Source organism: Desmodus rotundus, chromosome 6, assembly GCF_022682495.2.
Source record: "Desmodus rotundus isolate HL8 chromosome 6, HLdesRot8A.1, whole genome shotgun sequence".
Classification (NCBI taxonomy): Eukaryota; Metazoa; Chordata; class Mammalia; order Chiroptera; family Phyllostomidae; genus Desmodus; species Desmodus rotundus.
In genome coordinates, this window is record NC_071392.1 from 107,642,469 (window position 1) to 107,666,637 (window position 24,169).

Genomic DNA, 24,169 nt, shown 5'->3' on the forward strand with positions numbered 1-24,169 from the left:
TCAAGTACCTGGAGATTGAATGTTAGGAAAGCAGTTATCAGAAATCGCTGATCTGTTTAGGAAACAGGAGAGTTTCAAAACTGCGGTGACGTGCTTGTTGGTGGGATAAAAGACAGGCTGACTCCCAAGGTGACGCAAGTTGGGAAACACTGGATTAGCGGGGGGGGGGGGGGGGGGAGGGGACGGCCTCTGGCCCCTGCCCTGCCTACAGCCTTTTGAATGTGTAACCTGGCGTGGCCTTCCTTAGTTGTTCAAGTAGAAAGACCAGGATACGGAGTACAAAAGCCGGGAACCTCTGGGGCCACAGCATCCGCCCCTGCCCCTTCTCTCCCGAGTGGCCGGGAGTCGGTTGGTGCAGCTGCGTCCCCGCCGCTCAGCAGTCCGCGGCTCCGGCGTCGCCGCCGCCGCCTCCGCCTCAGCGGGGGCCTGCGCCGGCCCGCCGGCCGGCCGCCAGGAGGGAGGCCCGGAGCGCGGCGAGAGCGGCCCGGCCGCGGGCGCCGCCGCCGCCGCCGCAGCTGCCAGGTGAGCGCCTGCCGTGGCCCGCCGGCCCCGTGTGCTCCCCGCGAGTGTCAGTTCCTGTGTCTGTGTGTCTCTCTGCCTGTCAGCCCCTCTGTGTCTGCACGAGCTCCTTCCCGCCACGCCTGACCCTCAGCCCTGCCCGTAGTGCCCGCCAACCCCTCCCGCCGCGGCTGCCCCGGGTCTTTCTGTCAGCCGCCAGCACCCCCATGCTGAGAAGCTCCGCCCCTTCCCCCCGAAGCCCCGCCCCTCGCCCATCTGTCATCACCCCCTCCCCCAGCTCGAGTCTAGGGCGTCCTGGGGGCGTGGGGTGCCCCCTCTCCTGGGGGCTACCGTAGCTCCCGTCAGCCAGCCAGCTGCGCAGGGAGCGACCAGGGGGTTATGGAGGGGAAGTGGGGGTCTGCAGATGTCCGCCTGCCGTGTGCGGGTGCGTGTCCGAGGGTGCGCCGGGTGGGCGCTGCGTGTGCGCCCGAGAGCAGGGAGGGGAGCGCGGGGGACGGCCTGATGGACGTGAGGCGGAGATGCTGGGAGGCCAGGGACACTTGCTGCAACTCCCGCCAGCCCGTTTGTCCTGCGGAGCCGGGTGGCCCCTGCCTCTGGGAGGCAAGTGAACCCAGACTCGACCCGTTGGGGTACAGTAGGATCCTGAATCCTGGGACCCTCGTTGGCCACGCGGGAACAGAAGACCCGGGCGCCAGGTTCCCGGATTCCGCGAGTGGAGTGTGAGCGGAGTTTGGGGCTAGTGAAACCTTCCGGGCTTGGGATTTTCATTCAGAGAACCTTGTTGGAAGTGGTTGGGGAGCGGGTGGGATGTGGCGCTCAGGTGCCTGTGTGAGAGCTAGAGTCCCTTTGAGTTGAGTGGTTTGCATTTCTGAGCAGTGATTGCCTTGGGCTGGTGCCCTGGGAGTAGCTGTTCTGTGATGGCGGGGGGGGGGGGGGGGGGGGGGCGGGGGGGGGCGGGGGGGTTCGGCAGAGGAGGAGGGAGGCCAAACTACTTTCTGTTTTTATCTGTGTTACGTGAACACATAGTATATTTATTCATGAGACCTCTACGCATTCTCACTTTAAAAAAGGATTACTGTAGTTTCCACTTATATACATGTTCTTCTATGTTGTTATCTTGATGTTCTTTATTTGTAGTAACTTAGTATTGCAGTATTTCAAAACGAAGAGCAAATGCGTCCCAAAGCAATTTGGTATTTTGCCGGATAATTCTCAACCACGGGGAAAGAACCAAAAGAGCACTTCATTAGCTGGAACAACTTATTTGGGCTTAATTTGTTTCTAAGAGACATACAGTGGAAAAATCCAGAAGCAGCAAAGTAGTATCAAAGAGTCTTAGGAAATTAATGAAAAGGGCTTTCTATTGCTGCCGTGGAAAGATGGTAATCAAAGTTGCTTTAGAGGACAGAGCTACCATGTAATGATAAACATATTAACCAAGTGGGTTTTGTGACCTTGATACATGGAGCAGTGCTTGATTTGTGCCGTGCTCCACGACAGGCAAACATTGCATGCGCCGTCGGGTAATTTTGGAGAAATGTTCTCCCGTTTTGTTTTTTGGTTTTTCATAATTAAGATTTCAGACTGAGGTAGTCTCACGGCGGGAGTGGGGTTTTTTTTTCCCCTCTTAAGATAACATTAAAAGTTACAAAAGTGATTCTTGTGTAAGGCAGAAAAGCCTAAGAAAAAATTCACAATCCCACAAACCATAAGTAAGCCAGTTTGGTATTTATCTTTTTAGTCTTTTGTTCCCATGTGGAAGTATTTTTGCTTACAAAAAATGCAACCATACTATAAGATTGTTTTATTGGATTTTTTTTACTTATAAATAGATTATGAGCGATATCTATTTGGTTTGTTTTTATAAGTAAGAACTTCGTTCCCTGTATGATCTTTTAAAAAATTTAGAACCTCTGCTCAGAGCAGCGAATAGCTTCTCATTTTATAGTATAATCTGAAGTCCTTGCCTGCTGGGCTGCCTCCCTGCCCTCATTTTCAGCCCCGCTGGACAGATCTCTTTGCTATGCCTTAAAAACCTTCAGTGCCTTTACATTGCTGTTCCCTCTACCTAAACTCTGTTTCCTGGGTATCAGAGTTCTGGCTGTAGGTTTCGGCTCAGATATAACCATCAGCCTTTCCCTGACCATTGTGCGTAAAATACGCTCCATTCTCCAACCCTCCTTAACCCACCTTACTCGTCTTCATGGCACTTACCACCACTTGGTAGATACATAGGTAGTTATTCGTTATTTTATTGTCTCTTTCCCCTGTTAACCCAGTAATGTGAGACTTTTTCACTGATAGAGCCCGAGGGCCCAGAAGAGCACCTGACGCCTCATGGGTGCTTAATCAACATTTGTTGAACGAATGAATGAATGAATGAATGCTCATTATCCATCTGTTCACATGACCTTCCTGGTGGCCTCCTAGGCTTTTCCGTAGCTAGATCATGAAATGGGGTAACAATCCCTTCAAAGTCAGCATAGCCCTGTCCTTTACATGTCTGAGAAGAAGAATTTTACAAAGTGAGCCTTGATTGGAAGAAGAAGTCTTGATTTAACTTCCCCGTTGGGGTGAGGGGCACTTTTTGCAAACATTACTGACTTTCCTTCCTATACACCGTCCTTGTGTCACAGCGGAGATCTCTGAGACACAAAAGTGTCCCAGCAGTGTTTACAACTGCGATTTCAGTTTGGTAGTTCTTAAGTGAGAGTGGAAGCCTCAAGAACGTAGTGAGTTTTTTGGGTCAACAGATACCCAGAGATGTAATTACAGCTGTGATGTGTTTTCATTTGAGGAGTAGCTGTTACACTTACATTTTTTTTTCCTGGCAGTTCTACCCTTTTCAGTTCCTTGCTTATCAGTTTTTGGATGGCTAGCAGGTATACTTAAGGTTTTTGTTCTTGTTTTTCAACCTTTTAAAATAAATCCTTGATCTCTTGGGCATTTTACGTCTCTCATGTGACTCTTGAACTGTTTGAAAGGACCAGTTTCATCTTTCAGGATCAAATGACATCAGTAATAAAACATATCATTGCATTTTTATTATACGGATGGGAAAAACCGAGCCTTAAGGTAGAATGTTTACAGAGAGGACGTAGAATGACAGTAAGCTTTTTAAAGCCTTGAATTTCAAGTAGGTAACTTGTAATTTTAGTGAGTTTTTGAAAAAATCCTTGCTTTTGCTCTTAAGGAAAAGGATCCCTCTGAACACAATCCAGAGAACTTCAAATATTTTTTATTTTCAAAACATTTAAAAAATATTATATTTATTTATTTTTAGAGAGAGGGGAAGGGAAAGAGAAAGAGAGGGAGAGAAACATGAATATGTGGTTGCCTCTCACACGCATCCCCCCCCCCCCCCCCCCCCCCCGCCTCCACTGGGGACCTGGCCCGCAACCCAGGCATGTGCCCTGACTGGGAATTAAACTGGCAACTTTTGGTTCTCAGGCCCATGCTCAATCCACTGAGCTACACCAGCCAGGGTCAACACATTTTCTTTAAAAAGATTTTATTGATTAATTTTTGAGAGAGGAGAAGGGAGGGAGAGAGAGGGAGAGAAACATCAATGTGAGAGAAACATCAATCAGTTGCCTCTTGTAGGCCCCCCGACTTGGGGACTGAACCTGCAACCCAGTCATGTGCCCTGACTGGGAATCGAACTGGCAACCTTGTGCTCTGTGGGACAACACCCAACCGAGTCCACACTGGTCAGGGCCAGATTATTATTTTTTAATTTTCTTTTTTTTTCTTACGATTTTATTCATTTATTTTAGAGAGAAGGGAAGGAAGGGAGAAAGAGAGGGGGAGAAACATCAACGTGTGGTTGGTTCTTGCAAGTCCCCTACTGGGGACCTGGCCCACAACCCAGGCACGTGCCCTGACTGGGAATTGAACCAGCTACCCTTTGGTGCACAGGCCAGCACTCAATCCACTGCACCACACCAGCCAGGGCTAGATTATTTTTCTTATGACCCAAATATACAAGAACTTGTAGAAAAAATCCTAAGTGAAAATTTTATTCTTTTAAAGGCCTAAAGGGAATGTGTTAAGAATTTGTTTTTAACGTTTCTACAGGCATTTATTGCAAACATATTTAGAGCACTTCTGTGTGTTTTTGTATGGGTTACATTACTATGCTCAGTTTTAGGTTACCAAGTGATTTCTTATTATGTCTTTTGTCATTTGATTACCTCCCTCCCCTCATCATATTTTCTCCCGGAACGATCTCACTTATTCCCAGGACTTTAATATCCTCTGGATACAGATGACTCCCTCAGTTATACCTCCTGCCTGGGCCTTTCTCTGGTTCCAGACTTGCATTTTCAACGACAGCCCTCCTGTTATCTCGACTTACTTGCCTCACAGTGATCTCAAAGTCCACATATCCAAAATCAACCACTTCCAAGTTATTCTTCTCATTTCTGACCCCTTCCTCCTCTCTCCTCCAGCCTTCCCTGTCTTATTGTCACTACTATTCACTCATTGTTCAGGCGAGACACCTGAAAGTCATCTTTGATTTTTCCTGATTCTTCCCCCCACATTCAGTCCATCAGTGTGGCCTGCTGGCCTACCTGCCAGAACACCACAGATCCTCCATTCCCTCCCCACTCCTAATCCACTCAGCATCCTCAGCTGGATGACTGCCCCTACCTTTTATTTCGATACCTAGCTTCCACTCTTCCCTTCTCCTAACCCATTCTCCCCTGTACAGCCAGAGAGACCCTACAAAAACGTAAAGCAGGTCACGTCAACCCCCTGCTTAGTGGCTTCCCGCTGCACTTAGCCCACATCAGCACTTCTTACTCTGAGGTGTCCAGCCCTTGTCATCCTCTCCAACCTCCTGTCCTTGCTCGCCATGCTTCTGTCAGGTTGGGGCTCCATCAGTTCCTCAGACATGCCGAGTGCCGCTCTGGAGACCTCCTCTCTGCCTGGCAGCCCCCAGCCCCATTCCTCTCATAGAAGGTTCCTTCTCAAACATTGGTCTCAGCCGAAATACCCCACAGAGGGGCTGTCCTGTTCAGCCCTTCTACAGCACTTGTAAGTTTCCGCCTCAGCCAGCATTCCAAGATTTCATTTATATGTTTGTTTTCTTCTTTATTGTCTACTGCCCCAGTAGACTGCAAGATCTACGAAGGCAGGGGAAGCCTTGTCCTGTTTATTGTACAGTCCTGGTACCTGGTGCTCTTAGGTCCCTTAGAGATCCCTTAACTAAGGTGGTGATGGTTATTACATGATTTCTCTTTTTAGTTGAGAAAAATTGAGCTTAGAAAAGTTAAGTAATTTTTATTTATTTTTAATTTTATGTTTTTTCAAAGATTTTATTTATTTATTTTTAGAGAGAGGGGAAGGGAGGGAGAAAGAGAGGGAGAGAAACATCAATGTGTGGTTGCCTTTTGCACGTCCCCTACTGGGGACCTGACCCGCAACCCAAGGTATGTGTCCTGACTGGGAATTGAACCGGCGACCCTTTGGTTCACAGGCCGGCACTTGATCCAGTGAGCCATGCCAGCCACAAAAGTTAAGTAATTTTTAAAGTTAAATAGCACTTTTAAAGAAAGTGTTGGAGCTAGGATTGAATCTACATGATATGACTATAGAAATGTGTCTCTTATGCATTACTGCCTCCTGATATACCTGTAGGAATGAATGAATATAAAATGTGCAATAACATTAATCTTTATGATTCCTCATGTTTTTATTTCTAAGCATACATTGGAGTATAAAAAATTAGAATGCTTGGGTTTGGATTTTCTATTTCCTGGGAAGTGTCTGATAATAACCACTATGCCAAAGCACATAGATTAGCTCATGTTTGGTCTCTGTGTTTTAATTTTACCTTTGCCACTGTCAGCTGTAAGCCCTTGGGCAAATTACTTAACATGTCTAGGTCTGTTTTTTCAGCTGTAACTGGAGAAAAATAACAGTTCTTATCTCACAGGGTCTTTGTGAGGAACATAATTATACACACACACACACAAATCAATATTAGCTTAATATTATAAGGAGGGGGAAAAAGCCCCCAGGAAAAGACTTGTAGCCCCATCAACAAATTAGAGTTTTGGTAAGAGTGAAAAACAGATCATAACGGAATTTGTTTCACTGACTCTGGTTTTGAATTTGTAAAATCTATCAGGGAATTAATTGTTTGGCTTGGGATTTATAATTACTCTATTGATGCATAGCAACTTTCTGTTTGGATTTAAACTTGTTAAGTGCTTGTAGGCAAGACAGCTTTCTTTCTTTGGTTAAACCCCTTCCTATTAAACTTCCTATTAAACTCCTGAGATAGGAGACCGTGGATTAATCGGGACACCAGTAGCAGGCAACTGCCTGATTTTAGGAGCAAAGAAGATGTATAGTTGGATTGAGCCAGGGTTGGCAGTTGCAAGGGGTGAGCAGCGGAAGGACAGTAGAGCAGAGGAACTGAGTGCATTGGCCAGGGAGTGAGTAACATGATCGGTAACAGTGTCTAGGCTGGATGGGGTGCAGAAGAGGACCAGAGGTGTTGATGAAGTTAAGGAATGGGTATACTGCAGTGTTAGAGTAATGGGAGGGTGTGGTTGGGAAGGAACACTGAGTGGAGGATTTCAGAGTTGGAGCAATAATTACTGGACATGACAGGCTCCTGGGTTTTGCCACTGACATGAATGGCTGAAGTGAATGAACTCAGTGAAGATCACTGAAGTCAAGGAGGATAAGTAAGCGAGAGGCTAGAGAGTTTGGGTCATCCGTGTGGTCAGAGAAACCATGAGAAGGATGCCAGGACATTTGGGGTGGAGAGAAGGAAGGTGTGCCAGGTCTTCAATGAACGTAGACCAGCAATGAGAAGTGTGATGGTCAGCCTGCAGAAGTCTCAGAAGGTCAGGGGATTTGCCTGAGGGCAGTGGGAGAGGAGTGACCTGGAAGCTTGATTGATTGATTATAAGGTCTCTCTAGAAGGAGTCAGCTTTGGCCCAGGTTCATTTTGCTTCTGAAGGAATCCTTACCCCAATGGGCAGCACTGATGGCTTTTAGAATTGATTAAACTTGGTCATGAGAACAATTTGAGGGTGTATGTTAAAAATACAGATTCCAAGGCTCCATCCCAGGCCCACTGAATTAGATTTCTAGGAGAGGGGACTGAGAATGTATATTTTTACCCTCCTTCCCCCTCAATATACACAGCTGGTAGTTCTTTATAATTAAGCACCTTCAGAAGTTCAGCTGTAGTGGATGAAAACATGGGGTCTGGAAGCCAACTGCCTGGGTCCGAAGCTGAAGACATGGGAATGAACCTTAGTCCCTGACCCTTAGCAGACTGCCTTGCCAGGTCTCTCTGATATCAGAAGTTATGGATTGAGGGACCCTCCATTAAGGACAAGCACAGTGACAAAAGCAAGAAGAGACAGCTAGCTGGTGATGAAAGAGGCAGAAATGTTATACAAAATAATTCAAAGTGTAGCAGTCTTGTTAGCCTCAGTGGTCTCTGAATACAGTAATCAATCATCATTGTTATTCTGTTCAACAAGAATAGGTCAGATTATGATTTGGTTAGTTCAGAAGGAAGTAATGCATTTTAGAAAGCTTTTCATCATAAGGTTGCATGTTCTGTCGCCTCAGTTATCCATAAAATTGACATATGTGACACAGTTCTGTCTCAGAAGATACTGGATGGAAAAACCATTTACTCCCTTCTCTCTCCAGCCGAGCTCAGGAGCTCAGGGTGTGTTGCCTGCCCTCCGGGGCCCTCGTGGCTGTGTTGTTGCAGCTTCTCTCTCGTTGTGCCCTCTGCAGGAAGGACTCTGGGAGACCCGGGAAATCTAGAAATGAAGTCATGTGGTAGGTAGAATATGTGGTAGGAAGGCGGGTAGTCAGTGTGAAGAAAACGTCAGCCTGATTCTGAATCTCTCTGAACAAGAAAACTCTTCCTGGAGTAAAACCATGGGAATACAGTCTTCATTCACTATTCATCTCATAATATGCACATCGGATGTCAAACTGGACACAAGCCATACAAGTATCAGAATCGTGGAGAGAAGCTGTATGTACGTAATGTATTTGGGAAAACCTTCAGTTTTCTCCGATGGATTTGAAAAACAAGAAAGAAGTCACAACGGAGAGAAAACCTGTGAGTGTAAGGGATATGGTGAAACCTTCAGTTTTTCACTGTCACTTCAGATACGTGCGAGAATGCCCACTGGAGAGAAACTCGATCCACGTGATCAGTATGGAAGTCTGTAGATGTCATCCAACTTTCAAACACGTGAAAGGACTCACGCCGGAGACAAATGCTGTGAATGTGAACAATGTAGCAAAGTTGCCTCAGTTTTCTGCGGACACATGCAAGAACCCACAGTGCAGAGAACCCCTGTGAACGTAAACAGTGTGGTGAAACCTACGTGTATCCGAGTGCCTTACAAACACACCAAAGGACTCACGCAGGCGAGACACCCTGTGAAAGCGATGTGGTGAAACTTTGAGTTCCAGCTAGGATTCCAAAACCCGAAAGAAATCACACTGGAGAGAAGCCCTGTGCGTGTGAGGAATGTGGAAAAGCCTGCATTCACCACACAAAGTTTTGAAGACATGTAACGATGTCTTTGGAGGGAAACCTTACAGAATTGCAGAATTTGGGAAAGGCTTCAGTTACCCTAGTTCCTTTCCAACACATGAAAGGACTCTCTGGGTAAAACCTCCTGAATGTAAAGAGTGTGAGAAAGACTTAAATCGGCACACGCCATTATTTGCGAAGACGCCCATGGAAAAGAAATAGAAATAAAAGTGACAGGCGAAAGCCTGATCGAAATTAAGCCATATACAAGGTGACAGAGAACTTCCAACACGGAAGTTCTTGGTAATGTTGTAAATATATTGTGTTGGTTGAATCTCCAGGCGTGAGCACATCACTGGGCTGAGGGTTTCTACTAATTTCAGAAGTGACTATTCACGTGAGATACTTCAGAGAGTTTTCTTTCAACAGCAGTACATGAGATTAGTAGGTGGTGCTTTTTCCTTAAAACATTTACTATTTTCTCTCCATTTTGAAGCCTATTAGACTTGTGGGTGAATTGAAGTGTATTTTTATATGCAGTTAGGTTAAGTATCTCTTTATAATGTTTTATTTGTTCTGTGTTCAGGGGCCATTGAAAAAGGACTGTTTGGTATTTGGGTTTTCCTAGTGACCTTGTGACAGCCCTTTATATCCCTAGTCCGTCATGTGTGTTCTACCTTTCCCTCTGATGAGCTGCTTTTTTGGGGGGAATGGGAATAGGAGCCTTTTTCTGTTTTCCATACTAATAAATAATTGGAATAAATTCTATGTATGGCAAGTTTATGAAAGAATATAGTTTCATGTAAAACATTTTAATTTTTGGCCCTTTGCTTTTTGTCTTTTTTTTTTTTTTTTGCTGGTATTTGGTGAATAAATTTTGATTTAAGATGATGGATCTGTGATAGGACAACAAAATCTAGAGTTGGAGACATCGTCCCCTGGGGGTAATGTTAGGAACTTGATTTTCCAACATCCACCTTCATTGTGCTTCCAGGTTAGAATTCATGAATAGCCACACGTGCATTAGATTGGAAGGCAAAGATGAAGAAGGCATTAGTCAGGTGTTGGAGCCACCATGAATACAGACAGACAGACAGACACACACACACACACACATAGTGGCTATGGGAACGCCATCTTCCAACCTATATTCTGGGTTCTTTGACCTTCCAGTCAGAACCACCACCAAGTACCTGACATTGTCGCTTCACATTGGTTTCTTCACAAGATCCACATCAAAGACCCATCGGAGTTCGGATTTTTCTGCAAGCCCTCTTGTATCCACCAGGAACCTGATTCAGACTTCTATGCTTACATCTGAATCCTCTCTCCTCTAGATTGTATCTGTATAAGGTCTAATTTGTGTAGGAAACATCTTGTGCACTCAGCAGTGCTAGCGAGTGTGCTTTCCTGATTGGCCATGCCGTCTGCAGCCGCGCAGTGAGAAAGGAGGCCTGGGAGTTTGTTTCTCTGCTGCAGGTGCAGTGGCTGCCTTGACCTAGACCTTCCTTCTGTAGGGAAGACGGTGGGTGTTTCCTGTTACTTGTAGCTGAATGTAATCCCTCATTATGTGTTTAATTATGTTTGATTGTGATTAAAAGTATGTGAGGGTTTTTTTTTTTGTTGACCAAATGAACACTTCTCTAGGTGTTTCATAAAAAAAATTTTATTAACTGTTTCTAAGCTGTTGTATGCCAACAAATATATTGTTTTTCATTTCCTGAGAAAAATGTTTAAATGTTCCATTATACTTACGGATTTTCAAGTAAACTTTGAAAATTATCTTTATTTAAAAAAAAACATATTTACTCAATGACAAGCCAAAGATGAGCAGTTTCCCCCCAGGGTCATGGACATGATTAGATACTTAGTATCGTGATACCAGTAGCGCTACCCTCCCATTCTCCCTATTTTCACCCAGAAACTTCTGTTCCTTTTCACCACAAGAAGAATCCTGCGAAACAAGAGCTGCTGGGGAGGGAAGCTGGGAGTTAGCTGTTCTCAGCTGACCGGTTAGAATCCCCTGTTGCTGGTAAGGAGCTTTTGAGTTTGAGGTGCAGTGTTCCACCCAAACACTATTAAATAAAGCTTTGGGAAAAGAATGTTGCCATCCCTGCTAGAAGTGGTTGCTATGGACCTTGAGCCTAAAACTTGATTTGCTCCAGCATGTGTTCCATTTCTAATTTCCTCTGAGCACTGCTGGTCCTGTGAAGCCTGGCTCTCAAACTGGTGAGTGGTGCGCCAATCACGGCGTGGCGTCTCGGTTACATTCCTGTCACTTACCGCATCCTTCCACTCGCCGGCTCATCTCCCTGGTGAAGTGCAGGGAGCCACTTGAATGCGTGTCTGAGACCTAGAAAATGTGGCAGCGGAGGTCAGCAATGCCAACTGAACCCGAACTTTCAGTGTGCAAGTTGAGAGTTTTAAAAAGTAATTCTGTCTTTTTTAAATTGGATTTCAGAGTATTTTTTCACTGTTAGAAAAACATTTTCTTCTAAAGCTGGGAAATACTGAACCAGAGGCCAATGAGTATTTTAATGATAGTAACATGTTCTCTAATGTCACACTTTCCTCCCCACAGCGCTCAGGGACCCTTGAAGGTTCTGCTTTATTCCAGTGTTCTTTATAACGTTCGAATCACTTTAGAGTATTTCTTTTGTGAAGTGTTTATGTGCCTGCTGTGAACTAGGCCCCTTGGGGTTAAAAAGGAAGGTCCCTGGTCTCAAGGAACTTATTTATTAAAAGTTAGACAAGGTGCATTTAAATCTCTAACCTCAGGCAGAACATGCTGTGTGCTACAAAGCAGGTGCAATCAAAATGTAGGATCACAGACAAAAGAGGTTATTTCTAGTGGTGGGTGCAAGTGGCGAGAGGGGGTCAATGGGTGCTTTCGGTGGGAGTGTTTGTAATTAGATTGCATCTTGAAGGCTGGGTAGAATATTGGATTATATTTGATATTCTCTGTTTACTAAGGCATGCTTTATTTCAGTAAGACTACAGAAATATTTTGGTGCTTAACGAATTAGTTTTCACTCATCCAGAATGCCTCATTTCTCAATTATTTTTGGATAACTTGTCTTTGTAATTAACATATGAAATAATAAGGAAAGTATGGTGGAGAAGGGCTTTTATGAAAGCCCTTAAAAATAATTTGGGATCATAGTGAATGTCTCAAGTGGTGGTGAATAGAAAATCAGAAGGATAATGGAAGGTATGTGTTCCGATACATGACTTATGATTTGGGGGAAGATGGAGCTCTAAGTGATGATGGCGAGGCCTTCGTAGGAAAGGAATAGTCTGCCAGGCAGGAGGCCTCTTGAACCCGCACCATCTCATTTCTGAATGTCTGTCTCAGGGATGGTTGGCAGTGAGGGCAGGAGAGCAGTGTGGGCTGGGGCCCTAATAAACTGAATTGGGCCAGCTCCTCCTCGTTCTCCCTTTCTCTAGCTAAGCAAGAGGGGTTTACAGCAAGGCTGCGAAGCCATGTCCAGGATTTCTCTTCCCGCCCCCAAGCCTCTGTGTGCCTTGTTTCTGGGCGTGTCTCCTCACCACGGAGCGGATTCTCTCCCGCTGACGCGTGCCCCTCTGGGTGAAGCCTCTCTCCTTTAGCAATCCCATTTCCTGCCATGGCAAGTTAGCTGCAGTTGGACCATTGCGCCAGTTTGCCAGTTTTGCAAATAGTTGTTATGCCTGAAATCTGGCAATTTTTCCTTTCCCCTGTTAAGGCTCTATTTTCCTTTCCTTTCCTTTCTTCCCCGCCCCCTTCCTTGTTACCTGAGGATATGTTTATTGATTTCAGTGAGAGTGGGGGTGGGGGGAGAGAAACTGAAATATAGATTGGTTGCCTCTCATATGTGCCCTGAGTGGGGATGGGGAATTGAACCTGAAACCTATGTATGTGCCCTGACCAGGGATCAAACCCACAACCTTTTCAGTGCATGAGATAATGCTCCAACAACTGAGCGGTGTGGCCAGAGCAAGGCTCTATTTTCAATCTTCCATTTGCCCCATTAGTTCAACACTTAATTTTCTAGGAACCTGAAAACCACGTCACCTGTACACATTGTGCTGAAATGGGGCTCTGGCTCGGAATTCTGATCTCCTTGGGAATCGTCACATTTAGGTTTGAAAGACAGTGTTTTCCTTCTGTGTCGTGGTCATGCCAATAGCATTTTAAATCCAGCATATTTGGCAATGCTATGTGGCCCATTTTACCATGCAGGTGACTAAAGCAGCTCTAAGGAAATGAATTCAGTTTCTCACCAACAATGCTCTTACCGTGTGCCTAGTATGTGTCCAGTACTGTGCTAGACACCATTGGGGGGTTCGTTAGATGTGGTCTCTCAGCCTCGCACCACTTACTGTCTGGTGGCCCCATGGCCACGGGCCACAGTAGATTCATAGCATAGCTGCCATCCAGGGGGCAGAAAGGCCTGGCCTCTAGTCCTGCTTTTGCCTTTTATCAATTGCATGACCTCATGAGTTTGCCTATTTTCTGTCAACTGGGATAGGACACCTTTTAAAAAGATTTATATGAGTTTTATAATGCTGAAATGACACTACATAGAAAGAGCTTTGAAAAGGTCAAGTTACTATAGATGCAAATGTAAGTGGGGGTAATCAGCCTTGCCTTGTTTAATTGGAATAGCTAATGGGGGTTTCCAGTACTTCATGGCTTCAGAGAATCACCAAATGCAATACTTGGCCTAAATATTTTAATTTTCACTAGTTCTAATGTTTACTAATAAGTAAGACAACCTGCTGTTTTGGGGTGATTTGGTTAACATAGGCTACTTAGTCATCCCTAAAGAACTATAGATTTAATACATATTGGCATTATTTCAGAAAACAATGATCCTAGATATTTATTTTATAACCAGAAATGTATTACTACAACAGTGGATATATGATAATGCTAATAATCTAATATATACCTGGAATTATAGTGCAGTAAGACAAAAATGATCTGAACCATAATTAAAAAGTATCCTGTGTAAATAGTAGAAGATATCTTTAGTTTTTGCAGATTTAGGTGCATAAGGAGCTTTGAATTTATTTCATGGTCCCCTTGTGGTTCTGACCATCTGTTATTTTATGGTCCCTCTCACCTGCACATCACTGAGGAACTAGGACCTTTCATTGCAGAAGTTTTCTCTAGCAACCTAGACAAGCCCCTTAAGTCTTTTTGAGCCTCAGTTTACTCATAAATGTGGTCTTTTCTTTACCACGCCAACTTCACAGGGTTGGTGAGACACTCAGATGGAGTATTGGAATGGATGTGCTTCTGGCTGCGTGGTGGTCCTCACTCAGTCAGAGTTGTAGTGGTCAGGTAATTCTGGCAGAGGCATGCCGCAGCAGGGCTGGGTCTTGGTTTATAGCATGGCCTTTGTTCAAGTTTCCCAGTTCTTCCGCATCATGACTCAGTGGCTTCCACATCCTTTTGTTTCATTCTCACTTAATAGCACTTCACTTCCTACCTGCTTGGTCGTTAGCTAATATCTGAGCTTCTGCTATGTGGCATGTTGTAGGCTGCAGGGGAGATAGAGGTGAGAGGGCCAGACCCTGACTCCAGAGCATCCTTTTGAATAGTGTACGAGCTCAAGGCTCCAATGGCTAATTCTTGCCTGACTTTTCAGCCTGTTAGCCTTCCTGTAGATTTCAGACTTGCCAGTCCCTAATCGTTACGTGAACCAATTCCATAAAATTCTTAAATTGTTTGTGCATACATGCATGCATACATACCCACCTGCACACATGTATCCCATGGGTCCTGTTTCTCTGGAGAACCCAGGCTGATAGAGTACTCAGCAAATGCTCTCATACTCAATGCAGAAAGAAGGGAAACAAATATGGTAAGCAAGCTGCTTAGGTAGTTTTTGCCATGTTGAGTTTGCAGTGCCGTGGAATCCACATGGAAGAGCTTACTGGCAACCAAATGTAGCCCAGGGATGGAGAGTTCATGCGAGTGGTCTGGACTGAGGATATATAAGTTTTCAAGTCCCCAGTGTGTAGCTGTCAGTTGACGCTATTTTTGTGGATGATTTCAAACAGACAGGGTATGTAAGAGGAGGCATCCAGATGGAACCACAGGAAATACTAACATTAAGGGGAGAGGTGGAGGGAGAGAGGCCAATAGGAAACCAAAAAGGAGTAGACAGAGAGAGGAAGGTCAGGAGAGAGTGGGTCTTAGAAATCAAGACAGGGGAGAATCTCGGGAAGGAGGGAGTGCAGCCACAAACAGGTTGAGAGAGATGTTGGTTTATGCCCATTGAACTTAAGCTCCCAGGTGGTGGTGTCAGAGGTCACTATTTCAGTGCCACGGTGCATTCCAGAGGGTGGAAGAGAGAGTCCATGGCGATGAAGTGGAAATGCGTGTTGGCTGCTGCTGTTTCTTGAAGGAACTCAGTTATGAAGTAGGATGAGGGGGGCTGGGGCTTCCTGAGGAAGGGGTGATTTTTAGGATAAAAGGGACTGTGTGACTATAGCACATCAGAGGCTGAAGAGATGGAGCTGGAAGAAAGGAAGAAGGCAGAGATTCCAGGGAGAAAAGGACAGTGATTGATCTAGGCCTCCTCCCTGGAGGGAGGGACATGCACAAGGGATGGTCAGTAACATGGTCAGAGGAGGGATGCCTTTTTCACTTGGTGTGGAAAGGAGGAGGCTATTTGGGGATAGGGCAATGTTTATAGACAGTAGGGTTCTGGAAAATTTGCCATCACAAAAGCTTCTATTTTCTTTGCGAAGTGAACCTTTGGCAACAAATGATAGGCAAGAGGAGATGGTGCAGTCAGGTCTTTGAAGACAGAAGTGGGTATAAAATTACTGCTGTGGGGCTTGAAAGTGGAGGCTGATGATTGTTCTCATTGTCTATGGAATGTAAGTTATACTCCACAGTCTGATGTTTATAAAGTCCTCCGCAATCTGCTTCTAACCAATTCTGTTAGACTCCCGATCTTCTTTGTTTCATTCCAGCACCCTTGTACATCGGCCAAGAGTATCTCTGCTGTAGCACTAGAATGTGGCTTTGAGAGACTGGAGGCTGTAGTGAGAATGCCATTGGACCATGGGTCAGGAGCTGTGGTCCAGTCTCGCCTCCTCCATTTCTAAGCTATGGGACCTTGGACATACCTTAACTTCTCTGTCTGTTTCTTTTTTTCATTTGTAAACTATTAATTATAACAAAAACAAAAAAAGCGATGATGATGATAGTTGTGACCGATGAGGAGATATAATTTAAAGTACTTTGAAGGTGATAAGTTTAAGTATATAAATGGAGCTGGTGTCATCAGCCATGAGTAATCCTAGCTCCAGGCTTTCGTGTGAACTTTCTTCTTTACTGCGAGAGTCCTCCCCCTGCTCTCCAGAGATCTAAATTCAGCCTGTATTACATAGAGAAACGCTAGCTTCTGTAACAGATAAACGCTGCTGAAATCTCTTTTACTTTTTAACCTTTTTTATTTTTAGTTTCTTCGTAAAGTGAGGAGTTGGGTACAGAGGATCTCTAAGGTCCCTTTTATAATTTTTTATTTTTTAATTACAGTTGACATACATTATTATATTAGTTTCAGGTGTACACCCCAGTGATTACACATGACTTGCTAAGCGATCATCCTGATAACCTCGCACCCATCTGACACGTACATAGTTACTAGAATATTATTGACTGTGTTCCCTATGCCGCGCTTTACATCCCATGACTGTTCTGTAACCACCAATTTACTTATTAATCCCCTCACCTTTTCCACCCAACCCCCCTCCTATACGTCAACTTTCAAAATGTTCTCTGTACCAGTGAATATGTTTCTGTTCTGCTTGTTCATCTTGTTGTTTATATTCAATTGTTGATAGATACGTAATTATTGCCATTTTGTTGCTAATATTTTTGATATTCTGTTTTTGTCTTTTGCTTAAAGAAGACCCATTAACATTTCATATAATATTGGTTTGGTGTTGATGAACTCCTTTAGCTTTTCCTGCTGAAATCTCAGTGGCTTAAAACAGTGGCGCACTTCAAATTCGGTCAGCAGTGGGGGTGGAGGGGTTCAGCTGGTGGATGCTGTGCCTCTTCAAACCATGGCTTCCAAGGTGGCCCTGGGTGTCAGTGTCCAGCCAGCAGAGCAGGGGAAGAGAGAGAGTGGAGGATTATCTGAGAGGCTTTTATGCACCAAACCTAGGATGGGAGCTGTTGACCTAGGCCAAAGGAGAGATGGATGAGAGGAGGCATTCACCGGCTGGGAGGTGTATTTGGGGTGTGTGGGTTACTGGGCATAGCACGGTGGAGGGGGAGCTGAGGAGAGTGAGGCAGGACCTGTGCAGCCCTAGGACAGAGCAGAGAGGCCACTCCTCCTGCCTCGATGGACAGAGATTAGGAAGGGCTGAGGAGCTTAGGGCTGGTTTCCAGTGAAGGCAAGTGCTACAAATGTGGGAAAGAGGCCCTCGGGTCATGGGAGATAGGTGGATGAAAACTGGGCTGTTGACACTCCTTCTGAGATGAGCTTGCTAACATCTGGGGAACTGGACACTGTTTATCTTTTTAAGATGAGAAAACTGATGAGGTGGTACCTTGATAAAAGCCACACATCTAATAGGCAGCAGAGAAAGGAGCTAGGTCTTGAGTCTTTTGCTGTCAAAGCCCCTGCTGGTGAGAGCCTGGATATGTCCCTCCTGGAGAGCTGGAAAACCTGGACTCTGAAGTTGCTTTGAGGTGAACCCGAGCACAGGGTGGAGGAAGAACTGTGGTGGCTGTTCCTTTATAAGTGACTCACCCTTTGGCAGCTTTGATTGGAGGAGGGAGGGCAAGAGAGGAGTATTCCAAGCAGAGGGAGCAGCCTGAGCAAAGATCCTAAGGCAGAAACGTGCTTAAAGGGTTTGTAGGCTGAAAGAAGACCAGATTGGTCCAAGGCCAGCAGGAGGGAGAGGTGCATGAGAAGATGCTGGGGAGGGGAACAGGGCCCAGGTCACAGAAGAACATACAGGCCAAGGCAAGGAGTTAATTTTTCTAAAGGCAGCAGGAAACCATTGTACATTTTGAGTAGGGGCTAAGATGGTCCTATTTGCAATTTAAAAAGAGCACCCTGATTATTGTATGGAGAATGGGTGGTGGAAGGAAGGCCAAAGTGTATACTGAATGTAGTGGTAAGGGAAAAGAAGGAATTCAAGAGAAGTGGTCTGGAGCTCAGAGCAGAGAGGTTCAGGTTAGCGAAGAAAATTTGATCCTCTATTTCCTGTCAGCTCACTTCCTGTTCTTAGCCAAGCTTTCTGTGAGTAGCCTTATCCACAGTCTCTACTTCCTCAACCCAACTCTGTGCTCTGGCCTCTGTCATTTGCTGCTTCTCTGAAATGTCTCAGCAGAGGGCACCTGGGGCCCTTTATGGTTAGCCAAGTCTAGGCCTCTGGCCCTTGCCTGGCTTGACTGGCATCCAGTGATGTGAGCCCCTCCTGTCTTGAAATGCTCTCCTTCTTAGCCCTCTGTGTCTCTGCTTCCTTATCCTATGGCCCTTTTGTGGTCTCTCCTCCAAGTCCTCTGGCCAGCACTGAAATGATAACATCCCCGGGCTTCTAACCTTGGTCCTCCAGGGTTTCCTCTGTGCCTCTCTGAATAGAAAGAGCCCCTCCCTCCATCATCAAGCCAATTTCTACTTGCCTTTCCAGCTTCATTTTAGGTGCCCCCTCTTCCAGGAAGCTTTCTCTAACCCCTCAGACCGGGTTAAGCACTGCTTTTCCTCCTTTTCCATTTCTCCTGGAGCATAAAGTGGATTTGATAGGTAGCACCCTGCTTACTTATTTGTCTCCCCAGTCTAATAGTGCTTGAAGGATAGGGTTACAACAGAGTACCGGTGATCTAGGTCAAAGATTGCTTTCTCTAGTTCAGATGAAAGCCACACTTTATAACGAAGGTATCTACACCTGATTGTATGTCCTTTGGTAGACCATTTCTCACTGAGTCTGAGGGCTGTGAATTCTGGTATAATATCTCCTGTGAACAAATTGAACAAAGGAATTAATTTAACTCAAAAGAATTAGTAATTGTCTCCATCTTGTACAAGGAAAAAAGATCTGAAAATTTAAGAATATTAATTGCTTCAGAAAAGCTTGCAAAGACCTGTATTACCTGGTAATTTGGTTCTCAGCTCCCTTGCTCCCACCCTGAAACATAGTACATATCCCTCATTTTGTGATCCCACAGTTTTGGGTTTGACATTACAATTGCCTCCATGGTGATGAGCACTAATGTTCTCCTGGGCTGAATTGTGATAGCCGTGGAAGGCAGCAAATAGGCTGAATGAACTCCCTCCCTCCCGCTAACCTGCTCAATGCGTGCAAGGAGAAAGAGCTGGGTGGGAGCAGTGCAGTGTACACACACCTAGGTGTGCAAGTCACACATCTGGGATTTCAGGGAGGTTCTGGGTGGTCAATGTCAGTAAACTCTAGTGTTTCTCTTTCAGCTGTCTTTCTCTACCCTTTTGAATTCTTTATTTTTGTCTTTCTTGCAGTTCCAAACCCACTTTATCTTTTTTGGCAGGTGGAACAAAGAAAATAAAATGTTGAATTACTTTCTTCCAAGTGGCTTGATTTTTAGAATCTTTCTTGATTTTTTTTTTTCAGTGTTTAGTTTTCTGAGCTTAGCAGAGTAAAAAGCAGAGATGCCTTTGACTAAACAAAACTCTTAGCTTCGTTAATCAAAATAATGCTACGGATTGAACTTGTGCCTTTTTTGTTTGTTTTGTGGTACTTGTGCCTTTTTGCTGTAGTGTTAGGATGATTATTTTTGAAGAAGGAACACTATGGGGTTACTTATTTTTTAGCCATAGACGTCTTGCAAGTGAAATAAGACTGCCTCTGTATGTATAATAAAGGACTCCATTTGGTCCCATATTACTGCCTCAAGGGTTTATTGCTATGAGGGCGAGAAGTGCTTACGTACAGGAACCAGACTCTGTCGATTCCACCTTGTTTGCTTCTGGTGTTCAGACAAAACATTAGGATTTCAGACTGTCAGGTAGGAAACAACACAGGGTTTTGTAGCACGCCCAGCAGTGTGATGCCAACTCCTCTTGTTATGTGGGGGGCCCCTTTGTGAGCCTGAGCACATTCTTTCTCACAGGAAGCTACAATCTGTGCCTTGTGACCTTTGACCCACTCGCTAAATGAGTCTTTGCCTTATACAACATACGCCTCCTCTCCCATACTTGAAGGCAGCTACCACCTCCCCTTTCATCCCCCAGTGCCCTTCTCTCCAGACTCTCAGTCCTGGGCTGCTTCAGACAGAGCCTCCTTCCTTATTCTATGTTTTGTGATCCTAAGAGATGAGCCTAAGATTTTGTTAGCTTTTTTTTGTTTGTTTTTGGTGGCTTAATCTCATTTTGAACTTTCCTCATGGACCCCACCTCTGAGTGGAGGTTCTAAAATGTCTTATTTAATGGAATATTTTTATCTCAGTCGTCTTACTTAACAGTAAAGCATTTTGTTACATTCAATAATATTGTAATCTACTTCTCTCTAAAAGAAAACAAAGGCTTTTAAAAGTCCTGGAGTGCAGGTAAAAATGCCAGTAAGGCCGTTCAGTTTGATTTCTAGCCAGAGGAGACTTAAGCGAATTCAGCTGGGTCTGGTACTAAGCACTAGCACTGACTGAGCCCTCACAGCAAACCAGCCACTGTGCCAGGGACGCTTACACGTTCCACGTCGTTCAACACTCAGAACAGCCCTGGTTGATAATGATGTCGCTACTAGTAGACACTGTTAGTGACCTCAGCTTAGGAAGGTCGGGACTCGCCCCATGTTTTCACGTGTGGCGGTGTGACCTAGGCCTTGAGCTCTTTGTACACCACTGTGCTGCTTCTCTGACACCTGGGTAAGGCTCTGTGTGCAGCTCCCTTCTCTTGTGTCTCACATTTAGCTCTCTGGTACTTTTAGTTAAAATGTAAATTTAAAAAAGAAAGAATTGGATGGTTTTTGCAACTCACCATGGCGCCTAGAAGATTGCTCTTCACATGGCAGGTGCAGACAGTGGAACCGAGGTCCTTGATTCTGTGTCTCAAGGTGGCCTCTTCTAAAGGACAGTCCCTTCTGGTTCCTGATAACCGCTTCGCCCACTTGTCCTATTGGAGCTAGGAATGGTATTCGCTTACTGGGCGGACCCAGTAAGAAGGGATTATACCCCTGTCAGTTATTTAGTCTTGGGATGGCTTGGGTCATTCCAGACCTGGCAAGTCAATCTTAAACCAAAGTCCAATGCCATCACAGTAGGCTAGGACTAAACCTTTGATATGCTTTTGGGCAACTGGCTAACACAGACCACATGGGAGAGACGGTGGCTGTTGTAGTTGAAGTTGGAGTGGTAGCCAGATAGATACCTGTATCCAGTCCTAGCTCTGCTTTACACACTGACCCTCTGTGGACCTCAGTGTCCTCTTTTCCTGGGAGTTGGGAGGGAGAGAAAGGTATGAGGGTAGGGCAGTGGGTTATTCCTTGTTCTTTCCCCACTCTTTCAGAGGCTTAAATAGCCCTCTTGGTTGGGGGGGGGGTCAGTTCTTGTGCCCTGTTTCCCAACTCCACGCTGGGAACAGTGGCACAGTTGGAAGTTTGGGTCCTTGGGAGGTTGCCGTTTCCTCTTTCCCCATCCCTAAGAGACTGGTGAGTTGGACACCATGATCAATTTGGGGGTAAAACTGGGACTTTGTAACTGAGCCTGGACTGAGGAATTAAAATATGGGAGAACCTAGAACTCCTCCTCTGAGGGTTTAGGAACTGACCTTAATTCCCCTGTGGTGTGAGGAGAGTGGCTCAGTTGTGGGACGGCCTCAAGCCTATTGGGGAAGCAAAGTCTTGTCTTTTGAGTCTGGTAGTTTAGAAGCATCTGGTCCTACCTGTGTGCACATCTCCTCCTGAGGTGAACTCTAGAACTGCCCATTCTCCCTGTGATTCAAGGTATACATAATTCTGGAATGCTATAGATGGGGCTTCATCAGCCAGAGTCCCAACAGGAAAAGCTGGAATTTTAACTTAGGACAATCCAGAAGAGTTTACTTAAAGAAGTAAATCGTTCCTTAAAGAGAGTTCACTTAAAGAGGCAGGTAGGATGTAGAAACAGAGCAGGAATCCAGAGTTATGGTTCTAGTGGAGCGAATACCATTCCTAGCTCCAATAGGACAAGTGGGCGAAGTGGTTATCAGGAACCAGAAGGGACTGTCCTTTAGAAGAGGCCACCTCGAGGGGAGCAGTGACTCTGGTTGAGGGAAACACCCAGCCTAAGTGGAGTGAATTCCCAACCTCACCCCCCACCGCTACTCTGTTTGCTTCCTCTGATCTCTTTCCGGGACTCAGTTTTGGACAAACGCAGAAGTCAAAGGCAACAGGGCCTGTTGATGTGATCTGTAAGGATCAGCCTGCTGGGGCAGAGAGCGAGGCAGAGAAGGGTGAAGAGTGCGTCTGGAGGAGCGAGCAACAGGAAGATATTAGATATGAGGGCCATGCAGTTTGATAATGGGCAGAACTCTGTGTGTGTGTGTGTGTGGTGGACGGTAGGAAAAAAAGGATGAGATAAGCATTTCTTGAGCATCACCTAGGAACTTTCTCATGACACAATCACATTTTGGGGTAAGAAGTAGTATTTCCAAGTTGTAGGTGTGGCAAACTTGAACCTAAATCTCTTGGCCTTAAGTCAGCTAAGGTGATCCCCATGGTGACAGATGGTAGCCAGAGAGCCTCACATCTGACTCTCTGGAGCCGTTGCCAGAGAGCCACAGTTCATGGCATTGCCGGAGAACAGGGGAGGACTGTTCAGAGCTGCTGGGTATTTTTTTTCCTTCATCTGTGAACTTGAAGAGAAGGAGAAGAGGAGGAAAAAAACCTCAACTTGGCATGAATAATGTTAAGTGAGATCAAATAAGGTGAAAAGCAAAATAGAATCCAGAAATTTAGTTTTGCTTTCACCCAAAGTTCATGGGCGGTTGCTGTACAAAGTCCTTTTTACTTTCCACAAGTGTTAAGCACTTTTCATAACATGAATCTCATTACCTTTTACTTTTGGTTGTTTATGAACTTAAATAGCTTCACAAAAGACAAAGAACTAATTGAACGCTAAGATCAAACTGTGTGTTCCTTTATTTTACTTCTTGCTAATGTACAAATTATTACACTTATGAGTTAAAATTATTTTGGTTCCTGATACGTTTATTGTAAAAGTATTATTGAAACATCAACAGTGAAGTAAAAATTTTTAATAAAAAAGAGAGGAATCATAACACTCTAGAAAGTAAATATTAAAATTTTCTCTGTTCTAGTTTTTGTTGTATGTATGCATAAATTTTACATGGCTAGAATTGTACAAGTTTATATATAACCTTCATAATTATTGAGGATAGTTTGTCAGTTTACCATAAACATTCTCTGACTTGTTGAATATTATTATTTATTTATTCTGTTTCATGCCATGAAAAAGACTGGTGGTTTTGTTGAAAATTTAAATGGTTTATTTATTGTTTTTCTTTATAAACATTGTTCATTTGCATCTTCACAAATTTAGTTTCTCCTCTCCCTCTTTTATTCTTTCTGGCAAAAAGAAAGGACTTATTATTTTTTAAGGATATTTTCTCAAAAATAGGATGAGCATCTCTGAAGGTATATCAAAGAACATTGAAATAGTCGTTGTAGAGGTTGCTGAGAGAGGCAAGGTTATAATTAAAATGAGTCATTAAGCAGTGTTATTGCTTAAAATGTTGATGTTGATTTTTTAATTAAATCCTAGGTTTTAAAAATTATTGTTGAAAGAAAAGTTGGACATCACTTATAATTTGCACACAAAATTTAGCTGAAACCCTAAATTGTGATTAAGCTTTAAAAAATGTGTTCTTGGCTAAATTGAATGTAGTGTAATTCTGAACAGATCTTGCTTTTGAATTATGATATTGGCCCCACTTATCTTGCAACCCTGTAATATTAGCATTGGCCTCGTAGTTCCCTGGGCTACTCCCTGGGAGGTGGTTGTCCCCTCCCAAACCCATCCTGCTCAGCCCTGGGGGGCCTGGCCCCTCTGTTCTGTTCACTCCTTTACAAAGCTTGAGCCCTCTGTCCAGCAGAGTTGCCTGGTATGGCGACCTTGCTCTTCCACTTGCC

At 44.6% G+C, this 24,169-nt stretch overlaps 1 protein-coding gene across 3 annotated transcripts in view; it reads left to right on the top strand.

Moving 5' to 3' along the window:
- Positions 1 to 336: 336 nt before the first annotated feature.
- The window catches only part of ZHX3 (zinc fingers and homeoboxes 3), a 107,006-nt gene continuing 83,173 nt past the window's right edge, over positions 337 to 24,169 (top strand). For 2 of the 3 annotated variants that reach the window (XM_053926198.1, XM_053926201.1), the window contains exon 1: positions 337 to 522. The gene's annotated coding sequence lies outside the window, so the exon portion shown is untranslated. Of the gene's footprint in view, positions 523 to 967; positions 1,120 to 24,169 lie in introns of those variants that run through there. The other variant, XM_071221752.1, reaches the window with a different exon arrangement.